The following is a 16771-nucleotide window of genomic DNA, read 5'->3' as shown; positions in this document are numbered from 1 at the left end:
GTTCCGGGGTCCCCTCTCTCCCGGTCTCCCCTCTCCGTGGTCCCGCAGTGGGGCTGGAGTCAGCATACGGTTTCAAATTCTGAGCGGTGCCCAGGCCGGGAGCAGAGGACCCACAGATGTGGAAAAGCCCCTGTGCCTGAGAGCAGGTGGGGGCAGGAGGGGGCAGCGGGGGTGTGCAGCCGGGGCCGCGGGCCTTTGGCTGTCTGTGGTTGGCGGTTCCTGCGAATGGCCAGAGGCTGCGGGGTGCCTTTCTTCCTACCACTCCGCCCCCCACCATCGGGGCCTCTCTGCCTGGTCTGGGCATCCCCTGGGTGAGCCTCAGCCGGTCCCTCCCTACCTCCCCGGGCCCGTCCACTCCTGGGCCTGGCTCTCTGGTCCTGCGAAGGGCTCCCGCCTGCCCTGCTCGAGCTCCCACGCTGCGGCAGGGGGCCCAGAAGCAGCATCATGTCCGTGAAGAGAACATCATGTCCGTGTCCCTGCGTGCACCAGGGCCCTGTGGGGCGAGTCTGGGCTGGAGTTCTGAGCAGGTAGAAGGTCCTCCCAGCTCCAGTCAGCTCGCCCTCCTCCTGCGACATCCTGAATGGATTAACAGGGAGGGGAGGGTATGGGGGGGAGGGGGCTCAGCCACCTGCCTGGCTGCCCCCCAGGGGGTTGCAGGTGGGCGCCTCGGGCTTCTGCCCCACCCGGCTCGTGTGAGTACAGGGGAGGGGGCTGGGTCTGCTCGGGGCGGCTCGGGGTCACTCCTGCTGCCCCTGGGTCTGGTTACAAAGGCACATGGAGAACGTGGGTGGCTGCCTAAGCCTCTGGAAGCCCAAGAATGTGCAGAGGGCTCATCTTGGCCTCAGGTCTCCTGGTTGGTTGGGCGAATTTGCTTTTATTTCTAGGCAGAGACCACACGGAGAGACCTTTTATGGCCTGGCAGACGCGTCTGGCAGATGCCCCCGCCCGAGCATTTCCATCAGGCAGGCAGGCTGTGAGTGGACCGGCCGGCCGGCATCACCAGGCTCTGCCAGTGTGGACACCCACATGGGTCTGCCGGGCAGTGGGGGACCGAGGGGCCGTGTCTGAAGGACAAACAGGAGCGTGTGGGGGCAGCCACGCCTGCCATGGTGCACCGTCGGCAACCTGCGCGGGACTGTGCTGTCCGGCAGGCCCTGGGTACTTTCCTTCCAGGTGATTTATTTGCTAGGCAGGGGTGGGGGGGGGGGGCTGAGTCCCAGGCAGAGGTCACATTCCATTCATAGCGGCTTATCTGGGCTGTCAGGCAGGCCTGGGAGGGGGTCTGAGACAGAACAGAGCTCCGATCTCTCAAGTTCCAGCTTGCTGGGGGCCAAGGTGGGTGTTTGCGAAGAGCTCCCTGAGCCCCCCGCTGTGTGCAGGGACCAGGCCGGAGCCCCCTGCAGCCTCCCCTCCTATTGCTTGCAGCCCCGAGGAGGCGGGCAGGACCCACCCCCCACACAGCGGCCGTGCCTGGGGGTGGAGGCCAGGCTTCTAGGGCCTGGGGAAGGGGGACTCATTCTGATGGGGGCTCCTGAGGCCCCCAGAGGACGGTGTCCCTTGTCAAGGCCCAAGAGTTGTGCTGGGTGCATTTCCGGAACCTAAAGAATTCTCCCCGAGGCCCCCAGGGCACGCCCCCCAGCCAGCTCTGTGAGGCTTTCCATGAGTGACACATCAGTGTGTGGGGCGGGGGCGGGGGGGGGCTGCTGGTAAGGATGGGGGAGCCGGTGGGGCTGGGCTCTATGGGTCCAGGACAGGAAGCCTTCACTGAAGGCCTTGGGGACCCCACCCTTCACATCGTCGGGTGACTTCCTCCGGTCAGGTTTCCATCAGTGTAAATGGGGGCCAAGGTGCCTTCTCTGCTCCTGGACCTGGGGCCCTGCCCTGAGGGTCACATGTCCAGGTGGGAGGGCATCCTGCAGAGTGGGGAGCCCCCGGTGACGGTGACGGGAGAGGGGCCAGCCTGAGGCTTGGCTGCCTGGGGAGAAGCACCAGGGATGGGGGAGGGACCCCCAAAGGCAGCTCCTGCGAGCTTGTTCTAGGACCGGCCTACTTCACGGGCTGAGCAGTGGGCTCCCCCCGAAGCGGGTCCCCCCAGGTGGGCCCCCTGACAGCCTCCTGAGACTATCGTCCACACTCCCATACCTAATTCACCATGCACGGTCGCCGGGATGATGTCCTGTCTCTGTGTCTGTGTGAAGACGTGACTTGAGGCCTCTGAAGGGGTCCCTGGGAAGGGAATGGTCTGGTCCCCTCTGCCCAAAGCTCTGCACCGCCCCTCGGATGGAGTCAGGGATGGCAGTTACATCGAATGGGCCGTGATGCCACCCGGAGACACGCCCCCGCAGGGCCCCCGTCCCTTCACCATAATGACCGCGTGGGAAAGCTCCAGAAAGGGTCTGGAGAAAGACAGCAGCTTGCACAGATGTTAACCCTCTTTGAAACTTGACTTAATAGTTTAGCCAAAGAAAACAACAACAAGTTTCATTTTGAAGGGGGTCAGACTCTCTTTAATGTTTAATCTCTGTCCACCCTCAAGTATTCTGGAAGAACAAGGACAGAGAGCACATCTAGTTTGCTCAGATGTCGGGCGGAAGTTTGGATGATGGGACATTTCATACGATTCTTTTAATTAAAAAAATCCTTTGTTTTCATAAGTATTTTCTTAGCCGACTTGAAGACATGAGGCCATTGCCGCCTGCCGAGCATGGCTGGGACGGTCCCAGGTCCCGTGGGCGCCAGGGGCCATTGGAGCTGAGCCGGGGCTCCCCAGGGCCTCCCAGCCAGGCCCCCTCTGGGACGCAGGAGAGCCGCAGAGGCCAAGAGGTCTCACACAGACCCTGTCCCGTCCTGGCGTCTCCTCACGAGAGGTGCCCGTCTGCAAGAATAGGCTGGGGTGGCCCTTTGAGGAGCCAAGGAGGCCAGTGGCGGGGTCCGGGCCACTGCAGGACGCTCAGCATCAGCACGCCCCGCCCCCACCCCCACCGCCCTGTGACCTCAGGACTTGGGTGTCTCCTCTGTGCCCCCTGCTGCCGCTTTTCCCTGCTGCGGGTGGGCTTGCGGTGGTGGTGGCCGCAGGAGGCCTGTGGGGGTGTCGAGATGGCACTGGGAAGCATTTAGCTGGGGGACAGGTGCCTCTCCGGGGCCCCCCAGGCCCCCCGGGTGAGTGCCCCGGAAACTTCTGGGGGTGGGGGTGCAGGAGCGCTTTTCCCTTTGACACCAGGCCTTGGACAGCAGGACGGGACGGCAGGGTGACCCTGCACGGGGACGGGTGTGCAGCCTCCTGAAAGCTCTGCCCTTAACTCAGAGACCAGTGCTCCCCCCATCTCACAGGGAGCCTCAGATATGCTCCCCTGCCCAGCCTGCCCCGCGGCCACACCGGGCTCTCCTGGGGTAATTCACAGCAGCTCTGGACCCCGTGCCTCACAGTCAAGGTGGACTTTACGTGAAAGATGTTGATGGGAAGGGCTGTTAGGACTACATTTAAAATCAACACGGAGACGCAGAGGGAGCGAGAGACAATCTGCAACTCAGACCTTCTGCCTTCATATCTGTTCTTACCGAGTGATTGTTTACACGCAGGTGGTGGTGGATATATCCGAGGGGCAGGCTGGTCACTGGGGGAGAGACGGGGCCTCCGCCACGTTCCGGCCAGGGGTCCTGGGGGGTCAGGCCCAGAGCTGTCTCCTGCAGACGCTTACCTCCACACACATGGTGCTGGAGTCGCTCTGGGTGTGGGTCGACCCCAGGGCCTTTGAACAGCCCGTTCTGGAGTCAAAATCTTTGCTGTTGTCATTGTTCATGTCACACGGACAGGCTGCAGTTTGAGAAGAGCTCGAGGCATGAAGACCCTCATCAAGGGTGGGGAATAAATTGAGGAGGGGTTGTCTGGCCCATGTGGTGTTCTGGAGGGAGGTGGGCAGTGGGGTTTGTCTCCGGAGCACCCCCCACCCTGCTCTCTGTCACCGCAGGTCCTTTCCTGTTGGGCACAAGGTGGGGGAGGAGCTCACGCGCACCCTGGGTTGAGGGCAGCAGCAGACGGACTAGCAGGTGTGGGTGGGTGAGCCCACTGCCCGGGTGCCGGTGCAGGTACGGGTCCCAGGAAGTGGGGTGGAGCAGGAGGGTGGGAGGGGGAGCAAGGTGGTGGACGCATCTCCTCGGTGTCACTGCGTGCAGGGCTTGGGGGCCAGGGAGGCCCTTCCCGCAGGTTTGGCAGCCCCCCCCAGAGGGAGTGCTCAGGCTGGTGCGGAGCCCCCCCCCCCCCCGAGCGGTTGGGCTGGTGCGGAGCCCCCCACCCCACCCCCAGAGCGAGCGGTCGGGCTGGTGCAAAGGGCCAGCCGTTTAACCAACATCTAGTGTTTAGCTGTGGCCATGAGGCCACATGGAAAGGGCGGCCCCATCCTTGGTGAGTGCCGGGGGCTGGCAGAGGGAGCGTCAGCACGGACCCCACTGTCAGGTGGGGGGTGCGGGGGGTGAGGGACGCCTGTTGGGTCTTTAGGGAGTGCCGGTGAGCCTGGTGGGGTGGGCAGGGTATAGACGTGGGGAACGGGGATCGGAAATGTGAACTTGTGTGTGGAGACAGGTAGGGAGGGGCCAGCACCACCCAGGAGGTTCCCATGAGGTGAAGGGGTCAGTTCTAACCCGGGGCTGAGGCGCTGTGGGGACCCAGTGGGTTCCCTCGATGCCCCCCTTGATGTCCTCTCGGGCCCGCCCTCGAATGGGCGTGCAGGTGTTAATCAGGAAGCAAACGCTGGTCCCTTCCACCACCTGGGGAGCCCCTCCGGGCCCCCGGCCCTTGAGAAGCTCTCGGGTGGGGGCAGCGGGGTGGGGGTCCAGCCGGAGGCGCGTGGGGGCCTCCGGCTCTTCCCCGGGGAGGAGGGGGGCACGCTGTGTGACTGCAGGATGAGTGTGGCCCTTGTACACACCGTCCTGGCTGAGAAAGACTGTTTTCAAAGGGAATTCATCTAAAACCTTGCTTCCTGAAGCCGGGTGCGGGGTGTCTGAGAGCCGATGCCGTCCGGCCAGCCTCGGGGGAGACGACGCTGGTGCGTGTGCCGTCCTCCGCCCGCTGGACACCCTCGTGGGCCCCGTCCAGCCGTGGGGGGGGGGCATGAAGAGGGTGCGTGCCCGGCGCCCCGTAAAACCAGCCCGTCTTCAGGTGAATCCGTGTTCAACTTTGTAACTTCCTGCAGACCGCGTGTCTTGTGACCTTAATGGGAGAGCCACTTCCAGCTTCATCCGGGGGGAGAAGGACAGGGTGGCGGGGCCGATACCGTGGACGGAGGCCACTGTCCGGGCTGTGCTGGGAAGTGGCCGGCACGGAGAGTGGGGCACGCCCCGTGTCCGGCCCCAGCTCCTCCGGTCAGCAGGGGGCGCCGTCCCCCCCCCCCCCCCCCCCCCCCCCCGGACGTTTGGGCCCGGTCAGCTGCCGAGCCCTGGAGGTGGTGGGTGTGTCACACGTGGCACACCCACTCCCTCTCACGCGGGGCCCCTCGAGGCCGGGCGCTCCCTGCCCGATCGGCACGGCGGGAGGCCCGGCCCACGAGAGCCACGCGGTCACACGCGTTACGTGGGGTAAAGCGGCCTCGTTATTCTCGTGGCGAGAGGGGTTCGCTTATTACGTGGCGCGGGCAGGTTGTCGGCGCAGCTGTGAGAGGACAGACACCCTGCACGTGGCGAGACCGAGGGTGCTTTCCAGGCGGCCGACCCTGCGCTCCTGACCCCCGCTCGGCCTGTCGACGTCTGCGTGGAGCGGAGTTCGGAAAGCGATGGTGCCGGGCGCCGAGGACACACGTCCCCGAGTCTGCCGGTCTGTGCGTCCCGCCTGCGTCTGCCGGTTCACGCGACCGGCCCCCGCCTGCGCAGCTTTCCGTCACAGCCTCCCTCCGGCAAGGCGCACGTCGGAAGCCTCCCCGAACTTCGGGCCGCCTCGTGGAGGAAGGATGGTGCCTTCGAGGAGGTGAGGCTCTCCCACTGCAGAGGTGCGGAGGGAAAGACCTGGTCCTCTTCTGCCTGCCGGACTGGCCCGTCGTCCGCCCCACGGAGAGCCCGCCTCTCAGCCAGCGTGCCGGGACTCCGCAAGCCGGGCCGTGAGGTGCCGGGCCTCTGTGGAGTCCGGTCACACACCCAGCTTGGATCAACACGCCCAGGAAGGAAGGAGGCTCACCCTGCCCGCCCCCCCGCCCCGTCCCCCTGCCGGCAGGTGTAACCGGGAGCTTGTCCCAAGGTGATGGCGTGCCAACAGAAGGTGCCGGCATTGCCTGCAGGAGCCCCTTAATCATCCGTGGCGAGGGTGCCCTTCGCCAGAGCCCCGCCTCTGGCGCGTTCCGTGGACGGAGCTCTGTGGCTGGTGCACACCTTCCAGTACGCGGGCGAGCGTGCGGGAGTCTGTCCCGCCGGCTGGAAGCCCGGCACGGACGACGGCAAGGGACGCCTCTCCAGACCCAGCGAGGCCGGCAGGCGGGTGGAAAGCTTGGGCTCCTGGCCCCCACCTGTGCCCCTGCCTGGATGCCCGGGCTGACCCAGGAGAGGCCAGACCTGCCCCTCCAAACTCCGTGGTCTGTGACCCTGGAGGGCTAGGCCCAGGCCTGCTCACCCCCCCAGCTGGGGCCTGGTGAATGGTGGCCCCCTCCCTGGAGCCCGCCTAGACGGGTGCAGGCCTAGAGATGGCCACTAGGGTATCAGACGGAAAACAGGAAAAGAAAGCGACAGCAACTATTTAGGAGCGTTTACAGCAATTCGGCCTCACCGTGCCGTTGTTACTGTACCTCATGAAAGCATCTGCCAGGACGGACTGGGGGCAAAGCCAGTCCTCGTCCACAGCTTGAAAAGCAAGTGTCTCGTGGTGGGGACGCAGATGTGAGGGGACCCTCAGGAGACCAGAGGGACGAGTGGAGGCCCAAGCACGTAGAAGAGAAAAAGGCTGCAGGAGGAGAGTGGACCAGAAGAAAGGATTCGCAGACGTGCGACTAGAGGTTGTGTGTGCCTCTGGTGACAGAGGAGCCCCCAAAGGAGGGGGCCCGGAGGAGGGGGACCCCTGAGAACAGGCAGGACGTGCCCGGGGCCACACCGGGCAGAGGAAGCAGGAGCCCCCGCCCGCTTCTGTCCATCGGGGTGACCGCTTCCAGAAGCCCCGCCCTCTCTGCTGCTTCTAGGATCTGCACCTCCTTGACCCGGTGCTCCCAGTTCTGGAATCTGTGCTCCACAGACAAGAGCACCCACCGGGCAGGACATCAGGTCCCGCGTCACTCAGAGCAGCCAGAGCAGACGGAGACCCACAGGGCAGCAGGGCTGTGCACCGTGTGGACTGGCCGGCGTGTGTTATTAGTGCCTCCCTGACCAGCAACATGCACACCGTCAGCTCCGCTCCGGGGGAGCCCCGAGTGCTGGGGGGGTGGGGGGAAGGTCCGAGCGCTAGGAGGGGAGCGGGAGTGTGGGGAGAGCCCCAAGTATGTGGGGGGGACGGGTCTGGGTATGGGGGAGGGGGAGTCCCGAGTGCAGGGGGTACAGTGTGGGGACCCCTGAGTGTAGGGGGGAGCCCCGAGTGCAGGGGGGAGCCCCAACTGCAGCGGGGGGGGGGCGGGTGGTGTGGGGAGCCCCGAGTGCAGGGGGAGCCCTGAGTGCAGGGGGGAGCCCCAACTGCAGCGGGGGGGTGGTGGTGTGGGGAGCCCCGAGTGCAGGGTGAGAGCCCCGAGTGCGGGGTGGTGGGGTGGGTTAGCCCCCGGCCCGGGTGGACCCAGGGTGGCGGGGAGCACTGTGGGATCTCTGTGCCAAGGCCACTCCTGGGTGCGTGTGGGCAGAGGAGGGCCCGGCCTTTATCTCACAGTTTGCCCCTTTACACTCGAAGAAAATCGGCCCCTGAGGAGGGACATTTCATGCTGGGGTCAGGCCCCTGTGCCTGAGAAGCCTGAGGTCTGCGCGGTCTGCGTCTCCCCCTGCTGGTCAGTCGGGCTGGAGAGCCTGCCGCAGGCGGGGCCCCGGGTCCCCACAACCGTGTGGATCCCAGTGTAGACGGAGAGCGGCGGGTCCAGCCGGTCCATGTCCGGGGCAGAATTTCCTCTGGCTGCTGCCTCTTTGGACGGTGTTGGGGTCGTGAAGCTCGTGTGGCTCGGGATACGGTGGGTCAGCACCGCCGGGGGGTGACCGCTGGAGGGTGCCCTGTGCGGTCACCTCGGCACCGGCTCTGTACGCGCCCGCGGGGGGGGAGGGCAGCCCCCGCTGTGTGCGGCCGGGGCCAAAGCGTGTCCGGCTGCTCCCTGGGCAAAAGCAAACAGACATCGCAGGCTAGTTGGTGGCCTCTGACCCTGCTCCTTCCACGTGGCTCTGCGTGGCGCTGGCGGGTGGCGGCGAAGGGACAGAAGGCCCAGACCCCGGAGGGTGTTGCTGGCAGACGCCCCGTGAGGTGGAGACACAGACCAGGGCTCCCTCCCGCCACAGCTGTCTGCTTCGTGGCTGTCGTGACCCCCGTCCGTCCTAGTTACCTTCCCGGGGTTCTGAGTGGGATTTGTGGCCTTTCCCAGCGTGTGATGTTACAGAGGGGCCGGGGGGGCCGTCAGTGAACCTGCCAGAGACAAGCCACCGGAAGTCCTGAGGGGTGGCTCGGTGGCCTGTGGAGGGGCCCGAGTGGGGGCCCCGGGCAGGCCCTCCGCTCTGTGTGCAGGGCAGGTGGATTCACCAGGCTGGGGACCGTGGCCAACCTCCTCCTCCCAGGTCATTCTGCAGCAGGCCATCGAGTGCCCCTCCCCGTCTACGTCCTTGGACACATTTCCCTTCCTGGCACCCCACCTGGCTTTGTCACCTGGAACAAAAACGGTCTTATTTTTCTCGGGTGGGAGGTGCCCTCAGAAGGCAGTGTGTACCCACACCCCCCGCAGGTGCAGGGCAGAGCCTGGTGCCCCGAGCACATGTGCACGGGTGGGAGGGCAGAGCCCCCAGGTGCCCCACGCAGGCGGCAGGTGTGAGAAGCGCACCAGTCCTCTCCCCCGGGTAGGGGTTCAGGCAGCCCCCACGCCCGCCGCTGAGACACAAACCCGGTGGCACTAGAGAGCAACAGGCCGCACTGGGGCCCCCATGTCATCTGTAAACAGGTGTCTTCTGTGTGACCGACGTGGGATCGTGTCTCCTGCCTTCCCAGGTTAGGAAACAGCGCGTGTTTGAGTAAAGATGGGAGATAGAGACCGAGAGCGGTCGCAGGCCCGGGCATAGACTTGGGGCAGGCGTGCCAGGAGGCACTGCCAGCTGGGAGCCCGGGGGAGGGGGCCTGGAGACAGCTGCCGGGTGCCGAGAGGGTGGGGGTGGGTATGTGGCAGCCTGGAGGTCTGCACGTTCCCACGTCTTCCCCGAGTGGCGGGCACGTCTGCCCCTCTGCTTCCCCGTTCCTGCCTCCAGAATCCAAGCTGAGCCGGGAGAAGCCGGTGGTGAGGTCCCAGCCGGTTCTCGGGGCCATCTGTCACCCTTGCATCTGCCAGGCGTCTCCCGCCGAGTTTCCAGGAGCACATGAGACTCGCCGCAGCCTGTGTCTGCGGGGGCCCCGGGCCCACGCCTCCCCTGCTTTCCCGATGCCCTGGAGCAGGACCGGGACCGGGTGGCCGAGGCCAGGGCAGGGCGAAGGGCACACTGCGCTGACCCCCAGTGGGCGGCTGTGGCCAGGCTGAGACCACAGACCGCTCCTGGCCAAGGTCTGTGTGGGACAAGGTCACGGTCCCGTGGCAGTGGTGATGGAGCCACCTCCCCACTTCGTTTGTGAGTTTTGTTTTTATAATTAGCAAAACAAAACAAAACAAAAAAACCACCCCAAACCCCAAATCCACGAAACCGCAGTGTGACAAGGACAAGGGCAAAACTCCCGTTCTGCTCTCAGCGAACCTCATCACACTCCCCCGCGGGGATGTCCCTGCCCCTAGCGCGTCCTCACCCGTGTCCTTCCACTGGCTGCCTCTGCCACCCGCAGCCTCCGCAGAAAGATGGGACCATTGTCGTGCATTGCGGTGTCGACCCGCCTGCCGACCAGCACGCGCAAGCCGGTGGGGGTGGGGGGTAGACGCCCGGTGAGCTGCGGCTGGGCCAGGCCCCGACCCCACAGGCCCTTCTCTCCCTGAGGGTGCCCCCCGGGAGGCGAGCGAGGTCCCGCCACGGACCAAGCGCTCTGTGCATCATCTGGCCGCTTGGGGACGTGAAGGGAAGAAGGGGGGCTGTAGCCAGTGGGCGTCCCGCCTTGGGTGCCATGGCGTGAGCCCCGAGTGCAGTGCCCACAGGCCCTGCCTGGCCGGGTGCACGCTGGGTGTCAGGGGTGGCTTGCTGACGCAGCTGGCCGTGTGTCCCCCGCCCTCTGTGTCCGTGGTGGAGACACCCGTCACACGCGGGCAAACGCTGTCGTGCCCCGTGGGTTCCTCTCTGTTAGACGGCTGTTTCTGGATCCTTGCGATGCCTCTGGAGATCAGGACAGGGAGCACAGCCGGGTGCTGTCCTCGTGGTGGTCTGGGGTCAGGAGGGGGTCCAGCCTGCACCGCCCTGGCCAGGCACAGGGGCCGTGATCGCCATGTGGGACCTCGTGGGCATTGGTGGACCTGGGGTGTCGGCACACAGGCCGTGCTTGACCCATCACCCCGGCAAGACTGGAGCGTGCTCACCACGGATCAGGGGGCTGAACAAGTTAAGCACTACCCCATGCCCTCCCCATGGGAACCTGGCCTCGCGAGCCTGCCCGCCAGCCTTCCATTAAAAATCCAGTTAATGAGCAACCCGTCAAGCCCTTAGAAACGAATCGGCCTGCTCACAGCTTAAATGGGTCTGAGGGTTCTCCACATCCCTCCCCTTCTTGTCCCCCCATGGCCCCTATCCTGGAGGTGCCAGGACCCCACCGGCCCCTCCCCGGCTGGGCACCAAGTCCTCCCCACGCTGTTCTCCCAGGTCCCGAGAGGTCGCGAGGCTGGGGGTGCACCGTGCCCATATTTGGGGTCGTGGGATGAATCACGGTCCATGCCGCTGAGGAGCGAAGCAGGGATGTGACGCTCTGGATGCCAGGTCCCCGGGAGGCTCTGCCGAAAACACCGAGTCAAATATTAATTTCCTGGGTCAAGAGCCTGAATGTGAAAGGCCCGTCGTGTGGCCCCATTCCCGGAAAAAACACACACAAACAGCACATGTTGGAGGACCCTGCTCCTGGTAGATAACCTGCCAAACAGGCCTCCTAGAAACACCGCTGCTGGTTGACCCTCCGGACCCCTAGCAAGGGCACCGTCCTCCCTGCTGGCTGGCAGAGGCCGCCCCTTCCCCCCGAGGGTGGCCGAGCTACTGCCAAGTCCGCACGGAAGAATCTGGTGTTCCTCTGTGGGGAGGGGGCTCGCATCGCCTTCCCCGACGCACCCTCCCTCTGTCCCCTGTCCTGGTCTGGGGCGGTCACCTGTGTGCCCTCCCGTGCCCGCTTTGCGGTGGACCTTCGTGCACCAGAGCTGATGCACCGTCAGCGTGCGGGGCGGGGCCTGGACACCCAGTGGGAGCTCGGTATGTCCCCACGAGGTGAAGGGTTAATGCACAGGGACACAGGAGAGGGTTCCGTGGTGGGCCCCTGCCCGCCCACCCACCTCGGACTGGCCTGCCTCCTCCCCTGGGCTCCGGTTTTCCCGGTTCTCCAGCGCACGTGGTGGCAGCAGGTGGTGAGGTTTGCGCTCCGAGGATGTGGAACGTGATTCCAACGCGCCCCGTCAGTAAGCGCCCCTTACGTGGCGCCGCGAGCCCCCGCGTGGCTCTGCCAGCGTGCTGGCGTAGAGAACGAGCTTGGGCACCAGCGCACACAGGCCACGGCGGGGAGGAGACCTCGTTCCCGGGCGTGAGACGCAGTGTGTCTCGCGAGAGGCCAGGGGTCACCTTGGGAACCATCTTAGCAGCGAGGATGACCCCGTGTCCATATCCCTAGTTGAACAAAAAAGTGGCAAGTACGTCCCTAGAACACCGAGTGAAGACACACAGGAATTTATAAAGGACAGAAATGCTGTCCTCACATGTACAAAAAAACCAGTCTCGCCAACAGCCAAATTCATGCAAATTAGGTGGCATCTAATTTAAGATCGTGCGGTTTCAAGGCACAACATGAGCTCCCTTGGTGCATTTTTGAAACGTCTTCACGTTGGTGTAACGGACCCGGCGTGCGATGCGCTAACGAATATTGTACAAGGCGGAGGTTTCCCAGACACACGGCCGTCGCAGCCCTTCGGGGCAATTTCACGGCCCCAGAAAGAAGCCCTGTACGACCACCGCAGCCCCGAACCACCACTGAGCTGCATCTGTGGATCTCTCTGTTCTGGGTATTTCGTGGGAAGGGAGCCGATCGTGTGGCCTTCCGTGGCCGGCTGCCCTCTCTCAGCAGGCTGTTTTCAGGGCTCCCTTGCGTGCAGCCGGCGTCAGAGCTCCGGTCCCTTTCGTGGCCGAGGGCTACTCAGTGCGTAGATGGACCACACTGCGTCCGTCCTTTGGCATTGGTTGTTTCCCCTTTGACCGTGATGAATTATGCTGTTCTAAACGTCGCGTGCAGGTTTTCGTGTGGCGCGTGTCTTCGTTTCTCTTGGGTCTCTTTCTTGAGTGGAATTTCTGGACACAGAGTCCAGCTCGATGGTTCATTATTTGAGGACCCGCCAGACTGTTTTCCTGGGGGCTGTGCTAGTTTCCCTTCCCACCAGCAGTGTGAGAGGCTCTGACTTCTCCACGCCCTGCCACCACTGCGACCCTCTGACTTTTCATTCTAGCCATCCTGGCGGGCATGAAGTGCATCTCACTGTGGGTTTGCTCTGTGCGTCCCTGATGACTGACGATAGCGAACGTCTCTTCATGCACCTGTCGGCTGTTTATATGTTTTCCTTGGAGAAGTGTCTATTCAGATTCTTTGCCAACTTTTTTTTTTAAGTTTATTTATTTTGAGAGAGAGAGAGCAGGGGAGGGGCAGAGGGAGAAGGAGAGAGAGAATCCCAAGCAGGCTTCATACCCAGTGGAGAGCCCGACGCGGGGCTTGATCCCATGAGCTGTGAGATCATCAGCTGAGCCAAAACCAGGAGTCAGACGTTCAGCCGACTGAGCCCCCCCAGGTGCCCCTCTTTGCCACCTGTTTAGTTGGGTGGCTTGTGTTTTCATTGTTGCGTTATAGCAGTTCATTACGGATTCTAGGTACAAGTCCCTTATCAGACACGTGATTTGCAAATATTTTCTGCCATTTTATGGGTTGTCTTTTCACTTTCTTGATGGTGTCCTTTTGAAGCACAGAAGTTTTACATTTTTATTTAGTCCGATTTTGTTCTTTCCCTTGTTGCTTAGGCTTTTGGCATCATAGTCTCAGAGTCCTTTCTAAGTCCGAGGTCATGAAGATTTACTCTTATGTTTTCCTCTGAGAGTTTTACAGTTGTAGCTCTTACATTTAGGTCTTCGATCCATTTGAAGTTAATTTTTGTCAACAGTGTGAAGGGTCCACTTCGTTCTTTTGCCTGTGGCACCCAGTTGCACCAGCACCATTGGTCGAAGTGCTGTTCTTTCCCTGGATAATCTTGGCCTTCTTGTTGAGAAGTCGTTGACCAGAGATGTATGAGTCCACCCTTGGGCCGGCACCACACTGCCTCGGTCACCGTAGCCTCGTAGTAAGTGTTGAAATGGGGAAGCAGGAGTCCCCCAGTTTTGTTTGAACCCTATAAATGTTCTAGCCCGATGTGATGAATGGTTATGTCAACACATTGGACAACTGAGGTGGAATTGACGAATTCCTAGAGAGATAGGAGCTCTGGAGACTTAATGAGAAAGACGCAATTTGAATAGATCTGTAGCCATTAAAAGAGATTGATTTAATAATCCAAAAACTACCCATGAAGAAAAGCCCAGCTTTGCTGTTGAATTCTACCAAACGGTTAAAGAATTAAAACCAGTTCTTCAGAAACTCTTTTAAAAAATAAAAAAAGGGAACAGTTTCCAACTGATTTTATGAGGCCAGTGTGACCAGCACACCAAAACCAAAGATGTCACAAGAAAGAAAACTACAGACCAGTATCAGTTATAAATGCAGATACAAAAATCCTTAAGCACTAGCAAATCAGATCCAGCAACATAGAAAACTTATTGTATACCGTGACCAACTGGGCTTCATCCTAGAAACACAAGGCTGGTTTAACATCCGTAAATCAGTGTAATGCGTGACGTCCATGGAATGAATAAAAGTTATGTGGTTGTCTCAAAAGACACAGAAAAGGCATTTGATAATTCAACACCCTCTTGTGATAAAAACGCTCAAAAAACTAGGAATAGAAGGGCACTTCCTCAACCCTATAAAAGGCACCTCCTAAAACCCACAGCCGATGTCCAACCGACTGGTGGAAAGCCGGACGTGCCCCCCGCCAGGTCAGGAACGAGACAAGGGTGCCCCCACTCACCGCTTCCATTCATCGTTGTACGCTGTTCACAGATCACGTGATCTTCAAGATACAGAGTCCTAAGGAATCCGTGAAAAGTAGTTATGGCTAATAAGTTCAGCTGCAGGGCACAAGTTCGTTGTAAAAAATCAATTGCATTTCTATACACTGGCAACAAATGATCCAAAATGAAATTAAGGAAAAAAATCCATTTACAAAAGCACAAAAAGAATAAAACACTTTGGAATAAATCCAACAAAAGGAGTGCAAAACGTATACTCTGGAAATTGAAAACAACGTTGAGCGAACTTAAGGAAGATCTAAATAAATGGGAAAACACTCGGTGTTCGCGGATCAGGAGACTTCCCACCGTTAAGGTGGCACGCGTCCCAAACCGTGAGCAGAGCCGTGCGACCTTACGGGACCCCCGCGGGTGCCCCGTCGGGACCTTCAAACTGATTCTACCACGTGTATGGAACTTCAGGGCACCGGCAGGGCCAATGCACTCTTGCAAAAGAACAAAGCAGGAGGGACCCCTTGGGTCTCAGAAGAGTGTTTGGAGTCTGTGAAAGTAGGTGTTTTGTTTCAGGGTGGCGCTGGGAGGAGTCCTGGGGAGGGGAGTGAGCGCGTAAACGTCTTTGGCTCCGCGTAAGCGAACTTTAAATTGTAACATCGACTAAGAGAAATTCGGTGCCCCGGCCCCTCGGCGGCCTGCCTGGGGGTCTGAAGGCTCGAGGGGCTCACACCCACACGGAGCCCGGGGGACGGGGGTGGTGCCTGGAAAGCACCTGCCACCACCCTGTGCCGGGTCCCCCGGTTTCCAGAGGTGAGGCCGGCAGAGGACTCCCAAGAAGATGGCAGGAAGAAATCTGTCTTCCCTGCAGGCTCTTCATTTCCAACCCACAGAAGGGGTGGGAGGCCGGCGCTCTGCTGACTCACGTGCACCTGCACCGCGCTTCGGGGCCGGTAACGTTCGCCACGTTTTCCGGGCAGTCCTGTCCCCCGTCCACGTCTGCGTGCGCGGACACGTGTCCACACGCGGGAGCGTCTGCGACGTGCACATCCACGCTCATCACACATCTGTGCGTGCGCACACGCGTGGCACACGTACCCGCATGCGTGCACGTACACGCTTTCCCGTGGCAAAGTGAGGTGCGGCATCCTGACCGTTGCCTGGCGGTTCTGTGCATGTCCCGAAGCGAGGAATTCCCGGTGACGTCTGTCCATGCTCAAATGTGCCCCGGTGCCCGGTGACGTCCTTTACGGAGCCAGCTCGTATCTTCGCTCCGCGGCCCCAGACCCGTGGAGGCGCACACGTTGCATTTGGTGGGGTGGCTCCTCTCCTTGCTCTGGAACCCCCCTCCCGCCGTGTCTTTCCTGACGTGGACAGCTCTGGGGAGTCCAGCCGGCTGTCCAGTGGAACGGCCGAGGCCAACTTGACCAGCTGCTTCCCCGTGTTTGGACTCAGGCAAGTGCCCCGGACAGATGGCCACGGGTCCTCCTGGTGGCCTTCATCGGGAGGTGGGAGGTGGTAGACGTGGTGGTGGCCGCGGCCAGGCCGAGCCCAGCGGGTGCTTTGTCCCCGTGACATTTGACACCCGGGGAACCTCTGCCCTCCGACCACATCTCACTTCCGTGACCGTGCTTCCCAGTGGGTGGCCGTGCTCTGTGGGGGTGGGGCTGCACAGACCTCCCCCCACCCCCAGGGAGGCCCAGGGTCCCCTCAGGCTCGGGGCGGGGACTAGCAGCTCACCCAGCGGAGCGCCGGGCGATGCTTGGCATTAGCTGGAGGCCGAGAGAGTTCCCTTGGGTGTCACTGTCCCCGTCGGGCATTTGAGTTTGGAGGCTGGAGGGTCATTCTTCCCACCAGACCGCCCCTCCCTCCCTGGAGGCAGGGACACCAGAGCCTTGGAAATGCTGGGGTACATCAGCCACAGCGGTGTTGGGGGAAGAGCTGAGAACGCATCGTCATGAACGTGGGGGGCCTCTGCCCTCCCCCCAGTGGGGAGGGTGAGTTTGAACCACGCGCCGAGGACTGAGTTGAAGAGGGAGGACCGGACGCCCTGGTGGTCAGACATCGGGCGGGGCTTGCTGTGTTCCTGCCGCCGCCTGTCCCTTCGGGGTTGTGTGCTCAGCTCCCACGGGGCAGTGGGGCCAGGCGGGCTCCTCGGGTGACTGAGCGCCCACCAGGGAGGTCAGGTGCCTGTGGGCCCCGGCTGCCCGCCACCTCACGCCCCTTCACCTGGACAGCGGCCCCAAGGCCGGGCAGTGGCTGGTGGGGAGGCCCAGCGGGGGGCAGCGGCCCGCCAGTGAGCAGAGCCTTCGGTGGGCATCTCATGATGAGCCGGTCTTTTATCCTTGTGCTCGAAAAAGTCACCACGAAATGCAGAGTT

The 16771-nt window shown here is 62.1% G+C and overlaps 1 protein-coding gene across 2 annotated transcripts in view; it reads left to right on the top strand.

Annotated features, from left to right (window-relative positions):
- Window positions 1–16771, top strand: part of COL18A1 (collagen type XVIII alpha 1 chain) — a 90349-nt gene that overhangs the window by 19352 nt on the left and 54226 nt on the right. The window lies entirely within an intron of this gene.

This window comes from Panthera tigris, chromosome C2 (assembly GCF_018350195.1).
Source record: "Panthera tigris isolate Pti1 chromosome C2, P.tigris_Pti1_mat1.1, whole genome shotgun sequence".
NCBI classification, from domain to species: Eukaryota; Metazoa; Chordata; class Mammalia; order Carnivora; family Felidae; genus Panthera; species Panthera tigris.
The sequence above is the reverse complement of the archived record's forward strand: the minus strand, read 5'-3'. Positions and strand labels throughout refer to the sequence as shown.